Genomic DNA, 22,829 nt, shown 5'->3' with positions numbered 1-22,829 from the left:
ATCTGGATAAAATAAAATCTAGATAGAATAAAATCTGGATAAGATAAGATTTGATATAATAAAATTATTATTATTATTATTATTATTATTATTATTATTATTATTAATATTGTTAGTTAAACAAGCCGGTTTGTCAAGCTTAACAAGCTTTTTTTATAGTTTGAGCTTGGTGTTTTTATTTAAAAAGACTTTTTAAAAAGTTTGAGTTTGGTCTTTATAGTAAACGAGCCGAGTCGAGCCTTACATAGACCGAGCCAAAGGCCTTCGAGTTCGACTCATTTCCACCCCTATATATGAATAATAACTTAAATTGTAAACATTTATTAGAAATCTTTCATTTTTTTTATTTTTTTTATCTCTTTTATTGTCATTTTTATTTTGTTAAATTTCTTATTGTCATATTACTAGGCCGTCTTGGCATTTTATGAGCGGTAGGCAAAATAATAAATAAGGAGATCTAATACGCAAGTATTTAGAATTACAAATATATTTTACATAAAAAATAAACACGTAATTTTATTAAAAATGACACAATTTAATATATTAAATTTTAGTTTAAATTTCTTTATAATTTAAGTTGTTGTTTGTGTTTCTAATTTTATAAAAAAAAATACTTTGAATTATTATAATAGGTTAATTATATGATGTTATAGTCAAAGAGTGTGTTTAAAAAGTGTGTTAGAAACTAGAAAGTATCTTAGCTCCTAACACTTTTCTACTTGAAAATTCATTTAAGATGAATTTATTAATATAACACATGGAAAAAAAACTAAATCTCTTATATTTTTTAATCGCATATATCATATTTAATTTGATTAAGAAGACACAAAATTAGGTAATAATTTCAATCTCTTTATAAAAATAACATAAAATAATACAAAATATTTCTACATAATTATACATTTATTTATTTGTTAAAATTTTAGGTCCTTCTAGGCAATGGGCATGGGTCGTCGTCGCAGCCCTGGACGACGTCCAAGGTCAGCACCGCATATTATATCACTATTTTTTCTATTTCTATCTCTTTCTAGCTAGGTGTAAATGAAATTGGGTGTCCACAAAATATTTTTCTTGTGATAATATACACAAATGCTTTCAACTTAATTAAATGAGTAATGATCTACAAACTTTTAATTATTTTAAACACCTCTCTAACATCTCTTATTTATTTTTCTTTTTTTCCTCTATCTCTCTAGGTGTTAAATGGCATAATGGATGTCCATCTAACATTTTTTTTCTAATTAAAATAATGATATTTAGACATTCTTTTATTCTGATGAACACTTTATAAACAGCTCTCATCTCTTCCTAATTCCTACTTTTCTTCTTTCTATCATATCACATCACCAATTTAGCATTTAGAGTGTTCAAGTATATTTTTTCTTAATTAAAATTGCAATGTTTGACTAAACTTCAATCGTTATGTGATCAAAGTATTTTAACACCAAGCCTGTGTTTATGAATGCTTGTTTACTTTATTGTTTAGGATTCACGTCCAAAATAACGTGAAAGCAACTAATAGTCGCTTCACATATCCACGATTAGTGGCACAAAACGCACTACGTACCAAACATACCATTAGTGATAATGAGTTTGCTTTTCCGTTTATCTTATCATGGCCAGAGAATTGCATGTCTAATCTAATCTAACTTCATTACTAAAAAAAGAGAATGGTAATGGATTTCCATATATCCAACACGTGTACACTACTAAATTTTTTTTTTTATAACATATTAACTACGACGGTTAAAAAGAAAACATCGTTGAAGGATATGTGGTGGCATTATGGTAACTTTCGCAAAAGCATACAATGATGGTTATTTAATAACCGCCTTCAATAGTGAGTTTAAGGAGTATAATGACGGGTTGACAAAGACTGTCAAAGTTATTGTGGTTATACAAATACGGTTTTTTCATATTGACCGTCTTTGAATGATCTTTTAAAAAATTTCGCGGACTGGCTACTAATTTCGTAGCTACTTTCGTCTCGAACGCGCACGCGTAACCTAGGTTGTTCTGTGATTCTTCCCTTCATCGTTGTCCAAGGTATTTGTGTGCTCCCTCAATACCCCGTTACTTTTCTGTTTGTCTTGGAGTTTAATTCTCTCATTCTCATGGATTTTGTGCTTATTTTGTGTTTACAATGACCCTTGAAGTCAAGCTTTGACTGGGCCCTGCATCTCTTCAATCTCTACGAAGCAACGCCTGAGAAGTTGATATGTGAAGTCTCCGTCAAAGGTAAGTAACCCTTGTCCGTCAAATTTTGTTTTCCTTCCATGATTGAACAATGCTTAACGCAGCGTTTAGTAATGCATTTGCTACCCATGTCCGCCTATTTGTGTGGCTTTGTGTTTTCCTTGTAGAACGTAGTTAGCAGTTTAGTAAAATTGAAAATAGTTTGACGAGCAAACCTAGTTTAGGTATGGTGGGTCTTTAAAATGGTCTGAAGAAAACCTAGTTCCGTGTTTAGGGCAACGGTTACAGTTAACTAAAGTATAGCTCTAAACTCAAAGAGGAAGAAGGAGATGAATCCGAGGGTGTAGAAGAGGTAGGAGATGGAGATTAAGAGGAAGAAGAATGTCATTAGTTTTGCTATGGTACATGAAGAGTGGTGGAATTTTTCTGAATGTTTGAGGTTGTTGTTCTTGTTGTTCACGGTGGACATGAATGGTTTCATATATGGATTTGAGTGGATTTTCGCACCAAGACATAGATAAAATAAAATAAGTAGCGGCATAGAGAAAGAGAAACAGAGAGGATGAGGGTGTGTGATTGCGTTATTTAAACTGAAAAGGAGTTTTTTGATGAATTAGGATTTATGGTTTGTTGTGGGATAATAAGAATTGTAAATAGAACAGAACAAAAGGCACCTCTGCTACACTTAATTTGTTTGAGACTAGGAGATTTAATTCTGTGTAGGATGCCATTTAGGCCATTTATTATGTTGAAACACTCTAGTGTAGGATGCCATTTAGGCCATGGTGGCTTTAATTCTGTGATTGAAGCTTTGCCTAGTGACTATGAACTGGCGTTGTTGCTTTTCATGGCTGACCAACTTTTAATGCTAAGCTCATAGCCTGCAAGGATTTGGAGGCAGAGATTGAGGTGAATATGAGTGAAGATGGGGACTTTAAGCAAGAGGATATACTAAAGGCAGTAAAAACTATCATGGTGGAGGATGATGAAGAGCCTGGGAAGCGCATAAAAGAAAATCACATGAAATGGAAGGAGTTTTTATCCAGGTTTAGGAATTCAGAACAAATTCATCACTGATCTGGTTGCCTAATCGAAGTCTATAGCTTAGTGTTCAGGATTTGGATTTGTTGGACTAAAAGCTATCATTTAAAATCTGAAGGGTTTGATTGTGTATTAGTTACGCTGTGTGTCAATGTGTGACTAGTTTGGTGAGTGCTCATTTTGTTAATCTTGTCTCTTCCAATATTAGTGCAAAATAAAGTCTACTAAGACTAATCCATTTTCTTAGTCTAGTCTCTTCTAATGTGTCTCCTTTCTCTAGCTTCTACTGTATGAATTCTCTAAACTAGAGTATTACAGGTTGCATACTATATGAATTCTCATGGATCACATAGCACCATTGATTAAGAACCAAATTCTGATGGATATTATTCATTGTAAGATTCCTTATAATAATTTCCTCCAATGTTCATTTTAGCTTCTCACTATCCCTTTTAGTTTTCACAAAGCTAAAAACCCTGCTATATACTCTCCTCACCAGTACCTTCAATGGCTTTCTATGCTCATGTCCAAATCACTTTAACTGATTTTTTTTTATCTTTTTCTCAATAAGTGTCACACTAATATCTTCTCATATACAATCATTTTGTGCCCTATCTTTTCTTGCATGGCCACACATTCATTTAATATTCCTATTTCCAACACTTCAAGTATGCAAGGAATACAACAATAGGAGAGGTTCAGCCTATATACATTTGTCTGATATCCCAAAAAAGCATGGTAAAATATAGATATCATTCTAAATAAGTAGGCTGTCACTATTAGAACCATGAAGGTAAATAGCATGGCCGTGGGTTTTGAAGCTCTATGTTTAGCTTATTTGATTTGGTATCTTCCCCTCCCAACATCCAAACACACCTTCAAAATTGGGGAACTTTGAAATGTTTATAAAAACGAACATGGGATAGAAATAGGACCTTATGATCCAAGTATCCATTTTTCTATTCACATTTCACTATATGATCTTTGGTAAAATATATTACCTTGGCGACCTTAACTACCATGCCAAGCACATATAGTTTCCAATATTGCAATTCCATTTAGGACACTACAATGTAGAGCACACAAAAATATTCATGAAACTCTTTCCTTAGTTAAACTTTTAAGAACAAGGGAAGTTTGTTCTTCTACTTTAGAGAGAGGGTGAGATTGAATAATGCGTACATGCAAATACACTAGTGCTGGAAAGCACATTACATGCATCTAGCCATTGAAATTTGAAGATTTTTTGCATGACTATATTCGCACCATGAAGTACTTGTGGTGTTCAACATTTTTTTTATTGCATGGATGCTACAGACATAGATTTGTCTAGCAAAGTAGCAACTAGGAAGTAACAGCTAGCTCCAATTCATTAGATCTTGTTTGTGTACATTCCTTAAGAGTTAGGACCTGTCCAAAGTTCATATAGATTTTTCTTGCCCATTCTAGAGATTTTACCAGCCACGTTCATGTAAGAGATCTTACCAAAATGGGAGAAAAAAGAATATATTTAGAACAATGTTTTTGTTTTTAACTCATAGCCAAAGAGTGGAATCATAAAAGAAAAATAAGTCAAAAGATAAACGATAGATGAAAATCATTGCGGGGCATAACCCTTATCTGAGAAAGAAAGAAACATATGTCATAGCCAAGCCAGGTGCGGCATATGTCAGGGGGGTATATAAGAGAAAAAAGTAGTAACAATAATTGAGGGCTAAGTCAAGCAGAAGCTACGTCCATGACCCGCTCAAATGTTGGAATATATGCAAACATTGTGGTCAATGGTCATAACTCATGCGTATTTTTCTTTCTTTATTTTCCCTTTCATTTTCTTTTGTATTTTGTTCTCTTGCTTCTTTCGTGTTATTCAAAAGTTCAATTAATGGAAACACAAGCTGATCATATCAATCAGGGAATCAAGAACATTGTTAATAAGAAGGACCGTACAGACATGTTACTTTACGTATCATTTTCACATACTATTTGCTAATATAGTTACAATATAAGTATTGTTGCTTACCAGATATTGAGCATCTCTCTGTCAAGCTTTTTCTATGTGTATAACCACATGATATTGGGCGAATAAGGATTATGTAAGCTGTGAGATTTTTCAGGGAAATGTAACTCCTTTCTGTGGTGGGCCATGGGATCAAGTATTGCTTATAGACAAACAATCTCAATGATAATGCAAAAATAATGTGTATATATGCATACATGATAGAAAATTATTGAAAGCAATAAATAATATTGAGTATCAACTTCAGATAGTAGACAAATTTAAAGAATCAAGTTGAAAATCAAGACCAACAAAACTTAAATTTCAGAAAACTTTGGGGTGATCAAGTGTATATGGTTTACTAAAAAGCACCAATCGCAGACTTGCAATATAAAAATAACTTTTGACATTGAAGCTTGTCATTTTAAGCAAGTATCCTGCAAAGATAACACGCAGGAAGCAATTAAAACAACTAGGGATATAAGAGAAAAATAAAGGCACTAGGCTTAACAACAATTATATTCAAACAATTATGCTTATATATATATATATATAAAGCAGGCGTCAGGGCTAGATATTTGGGAATAAAAAATGAGGTAGAAAAACAAGGTTAAACTTATATGTGAAACTCGTTAGGGAATCAATCCCCCCAAAAAAACTTAAACTTTAATCCCTATAAGGGTGCATATTGGAACTAAAACATAACAACAGGGACCAATGTTTACTAATAAAGGTGTATGGGGATTAATATATAAGCTTCTTCATACATGAACTAATTCCTAAATGAGTGTAACCTATAGGGACCAAATGGTTAGTTTAACCAAAAAACAAAGAAAGACCAATTAAAGAAAGATGAAAACAAATTTTTCTTTGCGCTTCTGTAAGAAATATTCATTTGATGGCAGTATCTATGGTTGGAAAGTAAAGATAATTAGAACTAAACCCTGCATAATCATTCACCAATTTTAGAAAATCATTTGATCTTCTCTTTCTTTGATCATTTAAGGCCAAAGTTCATAAGCTTTTAATGTCCATCACTCCCATTTTCTGGAAGGCCCTAAAATTGCTTAAAATGGCCCCAATGAAGTGGTGCTTCCTTCTACCTAGTGTGATTATCCTTTACTAAATATCAACCAAATACTAGTTCTAGTTGATTCCTTTCTTCACCTGTTCCATTCCATATCATATGTCTAGATGTAAAAGGAGAAAGTTGGTTATATGGCTCATATGTACTCTCACATTCAAAATCAAAAGGCTACATGGAAGCACACTAAACACATTCATTTCTTCAACCCCAACCCAAAATAAAATCTAAAATTGAACATGTTTATGCAATGATAATATGAGCAGACTAAAAATACATAATGTGATGTGGCTTCTAAATACCTATAAAACCAATCACCATTCACGGGAGCATCAAACTTGGGTAAATACCATAAAAGTTTGGCTCAGCTTATCAACAATAGAACAAATGGTGATGCTTCCCAAAGAACTATCATATCTGAGACTTCAAAGATAGAAATTAATTAAAAAATAAAAATTAAGCACCAAATACGAAAGTAAAATCATGTATCCAGAACATCCAAAATCACATTGCCATGTTTGGATAAGCTTCTCCATTGCACTTATAGAAGAAGAATATAAGAAGGAATAATGTAATAAGCTTCCACCATAAGCTAATGTTAGTCAATGAGAGAAGCTTATTTCATTATTCCTTCTTATTTTCTATTTCATAAGTGTTTATGGAGAAACTTCTTCAAACAAGGCCTAAGTAATTTTGTTGGTTTAAGAACAGAGAGTTCCTTAGATGAACATAAGATTCTTCAAGCCAAAGCACCATAATGAAGCAAAGGATACAAAAGAAATATTATTATTATAGATTAATCCATATACAAAAGTTGCCCACAATTTAGGTCAAAGGAAACACAAGATTGAAACTTACTGGAACATACACACAACAACATTCATCTTAAATGCATGTTAGAAAGGAAATCTGACAACCTAAAAGCATCAATTTTTAGGTTAGTGAAATGAACAAGAAAAAAGAGTGAAGGAAAGGTTAAGGCCAGAGATAATGAGAAGGCAAAGGGCAACCTAATGTCTTTTGCAATTACAGTATCACCCTTTGTAGCCCCTAGATGTCGCAAAACTACCTGCTCCAGGCGACCATCTCAAAATGCATGCTACGAATAAAGATGGAAGAAAGCAATCTTCAGTCAATTTTGCTAATAGATAATCCTCACTTTTAAAACAGTTCAAAGGCCAAAACCACTATCTAGACATCATAATTCAACACAAGGTAGGGGAATAGAAATTGTATGCCTGCAAATACTAATAAACTTTGGTACTAGAAAGGAAGAAACAAGTTGCAGACATTGTTTTCATTGTTGTAATGCTAATTTTATAGAAAATTCAAGTCATTAGGACAACTAAAATTGGCTTATAGCAAACCAAATTTAGTACACACTTTAGAGTCTAGTATGAAAAATAATTTACTAATGCAATGAGTTCTAAGAGTGTATAAGAAAACATCTATATGCCTCGAGAAAAGATAATTATAAGTGCTTAGCCGGAATTGGACGTTATATAGCCAAGGCCGGAAAAGAGAAAAGATGATTCTATTGGTTTTGGTCAGTATTTTAGGTTTAAATAAACATATGCTTTTAGTTATACCAATTATAGATGCATTTGTTGTCTTGCAATATACTTGTTTTGTCCTCAAAGACTAGAAGGAAACACTTGAAGCTGTCAATCCTAGCTATATCCCTTGTGTTTTTCCATGCCTCTTGTCTTGAGTCTAAGTGGTGATGGTGAAAAAGTGACATTTCAAAGGGAATGGTTAGTGAAGTTTTGATTTTGAAAACTATGTAAGAGGGCTTTAAATCTCTTATAGAAACATTTATTTTATTTACTTCTGCTTCATTATAGCGTTGAATTCATCTATTGCTTGTTTAGTGTGACTATTTTGTCTGCATTCCTATTGGTATGGTAGAACACTCATTAACATAGTTACTTGGCGGTGTGATAGTGCTTAAGATGAAATTATAAACCCTTGATCATGAGTACTATAACACTTCTTCTACTTTTGTCTCACCTATTTCTAGGAACATGCCATGGTTGTTTTTCAATCATTATGTGTATATTAATGCCCTTCTAAAATTTAATTCAAAGGTTTACTATTGGCAATCTAATGATGTTTTTTTAGTGAATAGACAACACAAAAAAAGTACCAAGAATAGACACAGCCTGTATCATTCATTGCATTGCACTATGCATACTTCATTTCTTGAAACCTAAGGCCCGTTATTAATTATGTTGCTTCCACTCTTATGTTTTTTTTCAAACAACTTCAATCCAAGTTGAATTACTGAGAATGTGTTTGAATCTCTAAGAATGTGTTTTTTGGTTGTAGGTACTACCTTGACACAAAAACTTTTGAAGTAAATTCTTGTCCCACCTACTTAGGACTTCAATCCAGACTGTTGTGTTTGGTTTTCCACTACTCTAATCCCACTCGTAGCTGTTGTTATTGACTGTATTTTTGAGGTATGTATTTCTTTGACTCACAACAATGATAATTACATGGTTTTTTTATATATGATGTGATGTATTATATAATGAATTAGGAACATTATGAGTGAACCTTAGTTTCCTGTTTGAGATTCTATACAACGATTAATACGAAAAGTTTGCATTAATCGATGTATTGAATCTTGAATTGTCCGTTTGGACAGTTTGGGAAGACTCATTTTTTATAGTAGATTAATACGTATAGGTTAATCTCCTTTTCTTAAATTTGTCAACATTTCAGTATAGTTCATTTCACTTTGTTCTCCGAGCGCATACTTGAATGTGGTGGATGATGATATGCCATCGCTTTCATCTCGTGTACTTGGGGACTTAGGCGAAATGCTTCCGAAATTTCAAAATATTTAGAAAAGACAATTAATTTGTAATATTGAATCTACTATAAAAAAAGCCTTCCTGAATGGGATAGGGTCACACCTTTAATGAAAAAAAATGAGGTTTACATGCATGTTAGATAACTTGATAAAGTCTTACAACAAAGGGAAAACATGGATCGAATTTGGATGAAAGCATCAAGCATTAGTGATGAGTATGGGAATGGGGTTGAAGAATTCATCCATTTTACTGAACTGAATGCACCATGTTTGCGCGGGAAATTTTTCTGTCCATGTGTGAAATGTGGAAATGGTAGACACCAGCCGATAAATGACATAAGGTCACATCTAATATGTCACGAGATCATTCCAAATTACACAAAGTGAATATGGCAATGGGAATTGCCAGACAAGCCATCAGTCTCTCACACTGAGTCAGTCGATGTAGACATGGGTTGTCGTATAGAAGACATGATTCGCGACCTAGGGTAGGACGATTTTCAGCAAGCACATGCACCTTTGTATGAGAAAATAGAGAATGATTCAAAGAAGCCTTTGTATTCTGGGTGCACAGCTTTCACAAGGTTGTCAGCAGTGTTAGCTTTGGTCAACTTGAAGGCACGATTTGGCTGGAATGACAAGAGCTTTACTGAATTGCTTGGGTTATTGAAGAAATTGCTTCCTAAAGATAACATGTTGTCGAAGAATCAATACGAGGCGAAGAAGATATTATGTCTAGTGGGAATGGAGTACTAGAAAATCCATGCATGTCCAAATGATTACATATTGTATAGAAATCAATTTGTAGAAATGCACAGTTGCCCAACATGTGGTGTATCACGCTACAAGGTCAACAACCACAAATCAAGTGATGATGCAACTATAGAGAATATTCGTCCAACAACGGTTTGTTGGTATCTTCCAATAATACCAAGGTTTAAGCGATTATTTACTAATGGACATGATGCAAAACAGTTGATGTGGCATGTTGAAGGCAAAAAAATTGATGGATTGCTCTGACATCCGACTGATAGTCCGCAATGGAAGACATTCGGTTCTTTGTATCCTGATTTTGGGAATAAGGCAAGAAATCTAAGGCTTGGTCTTACTTCGGATGGAATGAATCCATTTGGTAACTTAAGCAGCAATCACAATTCATGGTCTATTTTGCTAATGATTTACAACCTTCCTACTTGGTTATGCATGAAGCGAAAGTACATAATGCTTTGCATGATGATAGGGGGCCCAAGACAGCCAGGGAATGATATTGATGTCTATTTGACTCTGTTGATCAAAGACCTAACAAAATTGTGGGAACACGGGGTAGATGTGTGGGATGGGAATTTGCAGGAGACCTTTAGGTTGCATGCAATAGTTTTTTCTACCATTAATGACTATCTAGCATATGGAAATTTAAGTGGTTATAGTGTCAAAGCCCATCACGCATGTCCTATATGTGAGAAATATCGAGTTTCTTCCAACTAAAACATGGAAAGAAAATAGTATACACAAGGCACCGAAGATTTCTCAAACATTATCATCCATATCGACAATTCAAGAAAGCTTTTAATGGATCTCAGGAAAATGAAACTGTGCCCAAACCATTACATGGAAAAGAAGTTTATGATTGTGTGAAGGACATCATAACTATCTTTGGGAAGACGCAAAAAAAATCTGCAACTGAGACAAACATATGGAAGAAAAGGTCCATATTCTTTGATCTTCCTTACTGGTCTGATCTTGATGTTAGACATTGTATAGACGTGATGCATGTGGAGAAAAATGTTTGTGATAGTTCAATTGGAACCCTTCTTAACATTAAAGGCAAGACAAAGGATGGTTTGAAGTGTCATCAAGACTTGGTTGAGATGGGTATACAAGAGTAGTTGCATCCAATATCACAAGGTCCACGAACGTATCTACCCCCGGCATGTCACACAATGTAAAAAAACAAGAATAGGAGTTTTTGTCATTGTTTGTGGAATCTCAAAGTCCCACAAGGATACTCTTCAAATATCAAGAGCCTTGTATCCATTAATGATCTGAAATTGGTTGGCTTGAAATCTCATGATTGTCATGTATTAATGCAACAATTATTGCCTGTAGCGATTCGGGGAATCTTGCCTGACAAAGTTAGGGTTTCCATAACTCGTCTATGCTTTTTTTTAATGTTATCTGTAGCAAAGTCATTGACCCTAGAAGATTGGATGAATTAGAGAATGAGGCTGCCATTGTCCTTTGTCAAATGGAGATGTACTTTCCTTGATCATTTTTTGACATAATGGTTCAGTTAATTGTTCATCTAGTGAGGGAGATCCGGTTGTGTGGTCCTGTTTTTTTACGGTGGATGTATCCAATTGAGCGGTACATGAAGGTGTTAAAGGGGTATACCATGAATCAATACCGACCAGAAGCTTTGATTGTTGAAAGGTATGTTGCTGAAGAATGTATCGAGTTTTGCTCCTAATACATTGAAGGTGGTAAATCTGTTGGACTTCCTGAAACTCATCATGGTAGGACACCGGGGGATAAGGGTACACAAGGATACAATGATGTCACAATGACTCGCCATAAGGTCTCACAAGCGCATCTATATATATTAAACAATACAACAAATGTCATTCCATAAATAGATGCTCACAAAAAAAAATCACAGCAATGAACCCAAAATGAACATGATGAGGGTTTTGCAAGAGCACAATAGAACTTTCATTAACTGGTTTAGAGAAACAATATTTGTTGATGACGGTGCTTCCAAAACATTACGATTGTTAGCTATTGGGCCAAATATGAATGTACCGACTTGGAAAGGGTATGATATAAACAATTATTCCTTCTACACCAAGTCCCAAGATGACAAAAGCTCAATGCAGAACAGTGGTGTGGTTGTTGATGCCGATTCCGATCACTTTTGTAGTGCATCAGACAATAATTCGATTCGAGCATCCATGCCTTACTTTGAAGTGATTCAGCAAATCTGGGAGCTTGATTATACTGAATTTAGAGTGCTTGTGTTTAAGTGTAAGTGAGCCAATGCCAATACCGATGTCCGCCAAGATGAATTGGGATTTACCTTAGTAAACCTCAATAAGGTGGCTTACATGGATGAACCTTTCATTATGGCCCAACAAGCAAGACAGGTGTTTTACATCGAAGATCCTTGCGATTCAAGATATTCAGTGGTTCTACAAGGAAGACCAAGTGGTTTAAATGATACACATGATGGTTCGACGCTTGACATTTGTGAGACCCCACCTTTTTCAACAAGAATGCCTAATATCAATGAGTCACACTACGTTGATGATGTACACGCAAATCGTAATGATCATGATGAAGGACTATGGGAGAACATTGATACGTAACTAAATCCTATGAAAGTAATGTAAAAACCTTATTCCTTTTGTGTTTTGTAATTTATTAATGTTCATGTGGAAGCAATGTCTTCCAAGGTTATTTTGATGATGTCAAAGAATAAAGAGTCAAGCAAATTCCAAAGATTCGAGAATGAAGTTTTCAAGAATCAAGTTTCAAGAATAATCAAGATCAAGATTCAAGACTCAAAGATTCAAGAATCAGGAGAAGACTTAATCAAGATAAGTATTAAAAAGTTTTTCAAAACATTGAGTAGCACAAGAAGTTTTCACAAAATCATTACCAAAGAGTTTTACTATCTAGTAATCGATTACCAGAATGTAGTAATCGATTACCAGTGCTTTAAAACGTTAAGATTTACAAAATTCAAAATGAAGAGTCACATCTATTGATGTGTAATCGATTACCAGTGACTATTTTCGAAAAACTCATTTCCAAAAGTCACAATTCTTCAAGTGGCTTGTTTCTGAAGATTCTTTCAAAAGTCATAACTTTTTAAGTAATTAGTTTTAAAGGAATTGCCAAGAGTTACAAGTTTTGACTTGAGTCATCAAGAAATTATAAATATGTGACCTTGGCATGAAACAAAATCATTGATCTTAATCATCTCTTTCAATCAATCTTTCTTTCAATAGTTTCTTTCATCTCTTTCAACAGATTGTTTCTGATTCATCTTCTCTTCATCTTTCTAAAAGTTTTTGTTCAAAGCTTTCTCTTCCAAGAAAAGTTCTTTGTTTAAAAACTTGTGCTATTCATCTTTTCATTCTCTTCTTCCTTTGCCAAAAAGAATTCGTCAAGGACTAACCGCCTGAATTCTTTTTGTATCTCTCTTCTACCTTTTCCAAAAGAACGAAGGATTAACTGCCTAAATTCTTTTGTGTCTCCCTTCTCCCTTGTCAAAGAATTCAAAACGACAATCTAAGAATTCTTTTGATTCTTCCCTTTCCCATAAACAAAAGTTTTCAAAGGACTAACCGCCTGAGAATTCTTTTGTTTCCCCATTCACAAAGTTTCAAAGGACTAATCGCCTGAGAACTTTGTCTTAACACATTGGAGGGTATATCCTTTGTGGTACAAGTAGATGATACATCTACTTGGTTTATTGTGACTGAGAACAAGAGAGGGTACATCTCTTGTGGATCAGTTCTAGTGGAGGGTACATCCACTAGGTTGTTCAAAGAGAACAAGGGAGGGTACATCCCTTGTGGATCTTTTCTTGTAAAGGAATTTACAAGGTTGAAAAGAAAATTTCAAGGACCGCAGGTCGCTTGGGGACTGGATGTAGGCACGGGTTGTTGCCGAACCAGTATAAAACTCTTATGTGTTTGTCTTCTTCTTCCCTACTCTTTTAATTTTCGTTGTGCACTTTATTTATGGTTTTTACTTTTGGTTAATTTTCTTTTTTATTCTTTACTTAACAACATAATAAAAGCCTAAGAAGGGTAGATTTTTAATTAGTAAAGGTTCACTAATAATTAATTCAACCATCCTTCTTAATTATTCCGAGGCCACTTGATCCAACAAGTGGTATCAGAGCAGGTATCTTGTAGAAAGTTTAACCACTTCAAGATTTATGGTCTCTTTAAATTATTTGTTTCTCAAAAGTATTTTCAGGAACATGTCAAATCTTAAATTATTTCAAGATTATGATGAAGACCAAGCCAACTTGTGTCTCATGACAAAATCTCATGAAAACAACCAAGAAAAATCTGTAAGGAATAAGTGGTACATCGACAGTGGATGTTCCAAGCATATGACGGGAGATGTATCCAAGTTTACAACCTTTTCCCCCAAGAAAAGTGGACATGTTACATACGGCGACAACAATATTAGTAAAATCTCAAAAGAGGTAACATCTAAGTCATCTCTATGAATTAAGGTATGATTAGTATTTTCAGTTAAGTTATTTTTGTGGCTAATAGAAAATAATTGTTGAAATTGTTTGATTGTGTTTACAATGTTTAATTAACTATATTTAGTTTTAATTTTGAATATATATGATTAATTGAATTTTTTTTAATTGATTAATGCTTGAATTGCTTATGTTTTGTTTGTTTTGACATGATTGAATAATTCAATTAAGTAAATAATTACCATGATATGTGTTGATGATTGTTTTTTGATACTTAAAATTTAGTGTTTAATTCTCTGGTAATCGATTACCACTATGTGTAATCGATTACAGTAGAACAGACTTAGTTCTCTAAATTGAAGATAAGTTCAAAATTATTTGATTATGTTAAAATTTATTATAATTAATTAACTATATTTAGTTTAAATAATTTCAATATATATGACTGATTTTTTGTCTTTGGTAATTGTGTCCAACTAGTTGAAAGTTTGAAAATTAAAATTTGGAAGTTATTGGAAGTTTGAAAATTTAAATTTGGAAGTTATTAGAAGTTGAAAGTTGAAAATAGAAGTTGAAAGTTGAAGATGGAAGTTGAAAGTGGAAGTTATTGAAAGTTGGAAGTTGAAATTTGAAATTGAAATTTAAAAAAAAATTGAAAATTGAAATTTTTTGAAATAGAAATTATTGTGCATAGTTAGTTGATTGATTGTGTTTGAGAGTTATTATGATTTTTTTTATTATATTTAAAGGTTATGTTGATTAAGATAGTGAATATGTATTTTTTTTTAGTGCAAAATAGTTTGTTTTAATGCCTTTCTGTTATGTGTTTAAATTTGATTATCTTGTTTACTTATTTGGTACTTAGTGAATTATGTTTTAAAACTTTATTAGTACTTTATTTTCTAAAAGTTTAAAGCTTGTTAGTTGCTTTATGTGTTATGGTTCTACTTGGTTACTTTTGATGACTTATGACTTATTTGATACACATGTTTTTATTATGATTTATGGATGATTTATTATCTTGTTTGATTTTTATAAGTTTTTCTCTCTTGTATGAATACATTTATTGTATGTTTATCCATTTATGTATGATTTGACATGATTGGATTTTTGTCAAAATTATATTGATATGCTAAAATAATTGAGATAAGTAATGAGTTACCATGTATGTGTTCATAACTAATTTTGTTACTTAGAATTAAGTTTTGATTCTCTGATAATAGATTTAGATTATAATTATATTTTGTTTTTAAGCCTTGTATTTGGCTATGTTTTTATGACATCTGAATACTTAGTATTTCTTTTAATACTTGCTTAGTGTGACTAAACATGATGATTATATTGACTTGCTCTTGGTAGTTTATGATTATGTGTTTTAAACTTAATTACTTTAATGATATATGACTAGTGGTATGTACTTACATTTGGTATTGTGTTTCATGTATATTTTTTTAATTATTCATATATGTTTTATTTGAATATTGTGGATGACTTTCCAGTTTATTTGATGTTATGAATGAAGTATTGTCTTTCTAAGCTTGTTGTATGGTTAAGTTATTATCTTGTTCGATTGTTCTAAGTTTTCTATTTTCGTGTATGATTAGTCATTTATGTATGGTTTTATATTTCTTACGCACTTTGGCTTTTTGTTGATGCCAAAGGGGGAGAGAAAAATGAATATTTTAGAAATCAAGATATTATATTTTTCAAGACTTCAAATTAAGCATAAATTCAAAAACAAAGGGGGAGAATATGGAGAATTAAGTGAGTGATCGACTAGGAAAAAGAATGTGTATGTGTTTCTTGATTTAAGGGTTGTCATCATAAAAAAGGGGGAGATTGTGAAAGCAATGTCTTCCAAGGTTATTTTGATGATGCCAAAGAATCAAGAGTCAAGCAAATTCCAAAGATTCAAGAATGAAGTTTTCAAGAATCAAGTTTCAAGAATAATCAAGATCAAGATTCAAGACTCAAAGATTCAAGAATCAGGAGAAGACTTAATCAAGATAAGTATTAAAAAGTTTTTCAAAAACATTGAGTAACACAAGAAGTTTTCACAAAATCATTACCCAAGAGTTTTACTCTCTAGTAATCGATTACCAGTGTTTTAAAACGTTAAGATTTTCAAAATTCAAAATGAAGAGTCACATCTGTTGATGCGTAATCGATTACACCTTTATGGTAATCGATTACCAGTGACTGTTTTCAAAAAACTCATTTCCAAAAGTCGCAATTCTTCAAGTGGCTTGTTTCTAAAGATTCTTTCAAAAGTTATAACTTTTTAAGTAATTAGTTTCAAAGGAATTGTCAAGAGTTACAAGTTTTGACTTGAGTCATCAAGAAATTATAAATATGTGACCTTGGCATGAAACAAAATCATTGATCTTAATAATCTCTTTCAATCAATCTTTCTTTCAATAGTTTCTTTCATGTCTTTCAACAGATTGTTTCTGATTCATCTTCTCTTCATCTTTCTAAAAGTTTTTGTTCAAAACTTTCTCTTCCAAGAAAAGTTCTTTGTTCAAAAACTTGTGATATTCATCTATTCATTCTCTTCTCCATTTGCCAAAAAGAATTCGCCAAGGACTAACCGCCTGAATTCTTTTTGTGTCTCTCTTCTCCCTTTTCCAAAAGAACGAAGGACTAACTACCTGAATTCTTTTGTGTCTCCTTTCTCCCTTGTCAAAGAATTCAAAACGACACAATTTGAGAGTTCTTTTAATTCTTCTCTTTCCCATAAACAAAAGTTATCAAAGGACTAACCGCCTGAGAATTCTTTTGTTTCCCCCTTCACAAAGTTTCAAAGGACTAATTGCCTGAGAACTTTGTCTTAACACATTGGAGGGTACATCCTTTGTGGTACAAGTAGAGGGTACATCTACTTAGCTTGTTGTGACTGAGAACAAGAGAGGGTACATCTCTTGTGGATCAGTTCTAGTAGAAGGTACATCCACTAGGTTGTTCAAAGAGAACAAGGGAGGGTACATCCCTTGTGGATCTTTGCTTGTAAAGGAATTTACAAGGTTGAAAAGAAATTTCAAGGACCGCAGGTCGCTTGGGGACTGGATGTAGGCACGGGTTGTTGCCGAACCAGTATAAAACTCTTGTGTGTTTGTCTTCTTCTTCCCTACTCTTTTAATTTCCACTGTGCACTTTATTTATCGCTTTTACTTTTGGTTAAATTTTTTTTCTATTCTTTACTTTCTTAACAACATAGTAAAAGCCTAAGAAAGGTAGATTTTTAATTAGTAAAGGTTCACTAATAATTAATTCAACCCCCCTTCTTAATTATTCTGAGGCCACTTGATCCAACAATTCATATTTCCATTTACGTAAGTACATAAAATTTGTACGTCGTTGTTTTTAACTTATTTGTTTTATTTTCACATGGTCATGGGAACACCACCACCGTCCCCTCCATAATCAGATGTTCAGTCAGAAGCTATGTCTAGGAATACTAGACAATCCACACTGCCAAGGAGGTTGACTTTACGAATCTTGGATCAGCCAAGACCAACTATAAACATCGATGTCGCAACTGGCTGAGGATTGGGCCCATACAGAGAAATTCCACAACTATCTAGGGGTCGTAGTTAGAGAAAAAATTCCAATTCTACATAATAGTTGGAAAGATGTACCGGACTCGCTAAAGGACCTAGTATGGGATAACATTTTGGTAAGTGACGTTAACATTGAGTAGTATTTTCTTTATCTGGTAAAAAAATTGAAAGCTTTGAAATTATGCAAGTAATACAAAACAATTTGTTATGTAGGCAAAATTTGATATCCCTGAAGCGGCGAATGCAAAGATAAAGGTGATGTCCACCGTGGCCACTAGATGGAGGCAATTTAAATCAACCATGACCACTAAATTTGTCTATGCTGACTCTGAGAGGCAAGATAAACATGATCATTCGGTAAAACATGGCCTAGATGCAGAAACTTGGGAGGAATTTGCCGCAAGCTGCAAAACCCTTAACTGGCAGGTTAGATGTTCATGTGTTTGATTTTTAGTGTGTATTTCTCATTATAAAGGCAATTTGATTTGTTTGATTCGAATAATATATGCTACATGATAAGGAATCAAGAAAAAGATGTAGGAAATCCAAAAATACAATGACTGCCCCCATTTACTTTCTCGTGGGGGATATGATTTGCTTGAAAAGAAGCTATTGGACGAGAAAATGAAGAAAAGATAACATGACGCAATGATGACTAAGAATACACCACACATTGAGGATCCTTTATCTCCCATTGAAAGACATGTTAAGTGGAAGTTGGCACGCACAAAGCGATATGAGCAGATGACATTTCAGGCGGCACAAGAAATATCTGATAAAATTGTGAGTTGGTTGTTCAATTTTTATTACAATTATTTGAATTTTGGATTAATTGTTTGTTTGTGTTTTACATATAATTAGTATTACTTGTTTTTTTTATCAACAATTATACCTAATTTTATTGTGCGTTCATTTTGTGAAGCTAAGCTCTAGCTTCTTTAGGAATCTTCTTAAGGAAACTTCTCAAGGAGGTGAGCTTAGTTATGAGAGGGGTGTGTGTAGCTAAGCTCTAGCTTCTCAAGGAAGTTTTCTCAAAGAAGCTTCTCAAGGAAGTTTTCTCAAGAAAGCTTCTCAAGGAAGCTACCTAGTCTATAAATAGAAGCATGTGTAACACTTGTTGTAACTTTGATGAATGAGAGTCTTGTGAGACACAACTCAAAGTTCAACTTCTCTCCCTTTTTTCTTCCTTCAATTTCGTGCTCCCCCCTCTCTCTTTCTCTCCCTCTTTCTTTTCCTCCATTGAAGCATCCTCTCCAAGCTTCTTATCCAAGGTTCATCTTGGTGGTGAAACTCCTTCTTCCATGGCTTATTCCCTAGTGGATGATGCCTCCTCTCACCTCTTCTCCTTTGCCTTCCACTGCATCTCCATGGTGGAAAATCACCATTGAAGGACCTCATTGAAGCTCAAAGATCTAGCCTCCATAGAAGCCCCACAAGCAAGCTTCCATCACGATGGATGCATTTAGATGGAGGTAAAACAACTTCATCATCCACAGAGCAGCCTAACATTTGGTCTTTTTTAATTAAACAGTTGATGAGACCCTTTTTTAGAACATGGGGCTATTAAGTTAAAAGGAGAAACATTAACCAAAGTATTGTTGAACACTGATGGGCCTCCTTCAGCAAGGCCATTTTCACAATTTGAGGATGTGATTATCTGATGTGGTAAGTCAGTAATATCTTCCTCGCCACTTTTAACCTGAACTTGAGAAATGCTATTGAGTTTTGCCTCTGTGGATGATTTACCCATTCTAACTCTAGCTCGTTTCACCAGGGGCAAGTTTACATTAAAGTTCACTACTATGGAATTTTCCATTCTAATCTCCACCGGATTAAAAATGATCTTGGCATGTTAAGTACTGATTTTATGTACTTGGTTTACTCTATATGTAATGTTTACTCTAAAGGATCCCTTGGACTCCATGTATTTCAAGTATTGATTTTATTTACTTGGTTTGAGGTTTGTTCCTAACTTTAAGAAATACCCCTTACACATTGATATGTTAGCACTTGACTCACAAATGCATGTTTGGTGGTCTTGTATCTTACCAAGCACACTATCCTTACCTGCAAATTTAAGCCCCTGCAATTCACTTTTCAAAGTTAATTGATGATTGTTTGTTTTTGACACTGTGAAGGGCATTACTTGAGCGCATCAACTGTAATGTGGACCAGCACACAGAATCATACCCTAAAGCAGAAAGTGTCATTTCTTGTTGCTGGTTTGTCTGCCTGTCAGGACAAAATTGGAATCGGATATCTATCTGCATTTCCATATGATTTTTTTGATCGATTTCAAGTTGTTCAACCGGGTTGGGCTACCTATTATACCATTCACAAGGTACAATCAAAAAGTGGATTTTTATTACGCAAGTGCTTTCAACCTTATGTTGTGGAATTTCAACTATTCAGCTTTGTTGGCAAATCTTGCCTGACCTCTTGGATCAACATACTTTTGCTGGAAACCCTCAAGCTCAAAATAGACACTATGAATCACTGAATGAAGAAACTGGAGGAATGAATGATGTCCTTTATAGATTATACAAACATAATGGTAAGTTAACTGGTTTGTTTCTCTGTATGATGTTCATTAAATGAAGAAACTGGAGGAATGAATGATGTCCTATTATAGTACTTATCAGATATTGCTCCCATAACAAGCTTTCAAAAATTCCTTTTAAAACTGTTTCCTAAAATTTGACAACTGCCACCCAACATCATCATAAAGTTTAAACATTGAAATTCAAAGGACACCAATATATGAACCTTATTACTTGATTTCTGAAGTAGGCTTGATTAATAATCTCATGAGCCTTATTTGGTTCTAATTTCAAATCACCTGATAATTTCTAAACAGCGATTGTGAGTGCACTTCACTTTGGAATTGGCTTACCAGTAACTATTGTATACCAAATAGTTACACTAGATTTTTGATTGGTTTTACAAGAATTGGCTTACCAGTAATACTTTTCATTATTATAGCACACTTCACTTTGAAATTGAAGTTGTCATGTTTTTCTATGCAGGGAGATTCTAATCACCTAGTGTTGGCTCACCTTTTTGACAAGCCATGCTTTTTAGGGTTGCTTGCAGTGCAGGTAATAAAAATACCAATAATTAAAAATAATCTTATATTATAATATAAATTGATTATCATATATCTAAAATATGATTTATATATTTAAAAATACTTATTTCTTATGAATTTCAATTATAATATAAAAAATTGATCATTATAACATTCTTATTCAACTGTTATCTCTTGTTTGTCATATATTATTTTTAACTTGCTTCATTTTTTGTGGTTTAAGATGTGAGAAATCACCCAATTTTAATCCACTACAATCAAGGAAAGGTATATATCAATTCACCTATAGCAACTTATTTCTCATCGTTGTAGTTGGTTTTATTTTCCTATAAATTAATTCCAAGATTCTATGCAGGGAGATTCTAATCACCTAGTGTTGGCTCACCTTTTTGGCAAGCCATGCTTTTTAAGGTTGCTTGCAGTGCAGGTAATGATAATAGAATTTTATATGTTTCGGTTGTCTTTCAAATTGGTTTTTAAATTAGTTGTATTGTAGTTGTAACTAATGTTTGTTGGCTTTCAGATAAGGAGCTACGACGACGGTGCTTACGTACGCACCGTCTTAGAAAGACAGTTTTTTAGGACGGTGCCTATGTAAGCACCGTCTTAAAAAACTCGCTTACTAAGACAGTCGAAAGCTCGCAACATTGCCTACGTAAGCATCGTCTTAAAAAGTTGCTTTCTAAGACGGTGCCTACGTAAACACCATCTTCGAAAGGTGGTTGTTTTCTAAGACGGTGTGTTCTTACCCGTCGTTGAAAGTTACTTTCAACAACGTTAGCTTTTACGACGGTTGACAACTGTCTTTGTATACTATTTTTTACCATTGTAGAAAACCTTTTTTTTAGTAGTGGTAGTTAAAAGAATAATTATATTTTGATAATAAAAGATTTTAAACATTCGGTCAATAATTTATTTTTCTCTTTATATTTCTCTTTCTATCACACTACATAATCAATCAAATCAATCATTTATTTTTTATCTATTTATTTCTTTGTCAAGTTATATATAATTTAAGATTGTACAAGAAAACATTTTTATAGTTTAAATTCTATGTTGTTACTACTTTGGGGACAATTCTGGAGCAAATAATATTTCCATTTTCTCTTTGCTTTATTGGGATTGTGTATGATTTGATCCTAAAAAAAAGATTGTATAGGATACTCTTACCTTTTAATGTTTACAACAATTTCCTTTTTATAGAGATACCCAGTGTAAACGTGGTTTTAGGATAACATGGATGTCACTATAATGTATTTCAAACAAATTTAAGGGTTACCATAGGGATTAAAAAAGTAAGGGCATCCAGTGCAATCTCAAAAGATGCAAATTGTTCAAAATTTTATTTAGTTGTGATTTTTAGTATATAATTGCATGTGTAGTTTTTTCTTCAAATTGTTGGAACTTAAAAGCTCAAAAACTATCTTATTGAATTACAAGTGGTTGGTAAAAAGTATGTTAAAAAAACTAATTGAAAAACTAGCGGAAAGTTAGAAAGCTAGATTATTAAATAGTAGGTGTTTGGTAAAACTAACCGTTGAAAAAGATAAGAAATGTAAAATAACATAAATAACATATTTAAAAAGGATAATAAGAAAATTGAATAAATATTTTAAGGATAAAAAAGGAATAAATACAATAAGTTAGAAGCTAGTGTTTACAAAAAAATAATACTTCAAGTAGCATTTCCAAAAACGCTAGAAGTTACTTAAAAAAAATGAGTTTACCGAACAGTCAAATAAACTTTTCCGCTAGTTAAAAAAGTTAGAAACTAGTTGAAATATCTTGTCAAACATAATCAAAATTATCTATTGAAGTAGCT

General features: G+C 33.2%; 1 long non-coding RNA gene across 5 annotated transcripts; it reads left to right on the top strand.

Annotated features, from left to right (window-relative positions):
* Positions 1 to 1,850: 1,850 nt before the first annotated feature.
* On the top strand, positions 1,851 to 21,890 carry LOC100798309 (uncharacterized). 5 transcript variants are annotated; one of them, XR_001383587.3, is made up of 13 exons: positions 1,887 to 2,046; positions 2,157 to 2,238; positions 8,646 to 8,779; positions 14,113 to 14,356; positions 17,787 to 18,035; positions 18,133 to 18,345; positions 18,454 to 18,702; positions 20,058 to 20,260; positions 20,332 to 20,473; positions 20,946 to 21,017; positions 21,231 to 21,274; positions 21,363 to 21,434; positions 21,531 to 21,890. It is a non-coding gene; the product is annotated as an uncharacterized lncRNA (long non-coding RNA). The 5 variants fall into 5 exon arrangements; XR_001383585.3 differs by having other exon boundaries at positions 18,440 to 18,702; XR_003263459.2 differs by lacking the exon at positions 8,646 to 8,779 and having other exon boundaries at positions 1,851 to 2,046; positions 14,122 to 14,356; positions 18,133 to 18,702.
* The last annotated feature ends 939 nt before the right edge of the window (positions 21,891 to 22,829 follow it).

This window comes from Glycine max, chromosome 11 (genome assembly GCF_000004515.6).
Source record: "Glycine max cultivar Williams 82 chromosome 11, Glycine_max_v4.0, whole genome shotgun sequence".
Classification (NCBI taxonomy): Eukaryota; Viridiplantae; Streptophyta; class Magnoliopsida; order Fabales; family Fabaceae; genus Glycine; species Glycine max.
This window is presented reverse-complemented; position numbering and strand designations above follow the sequence as displayed.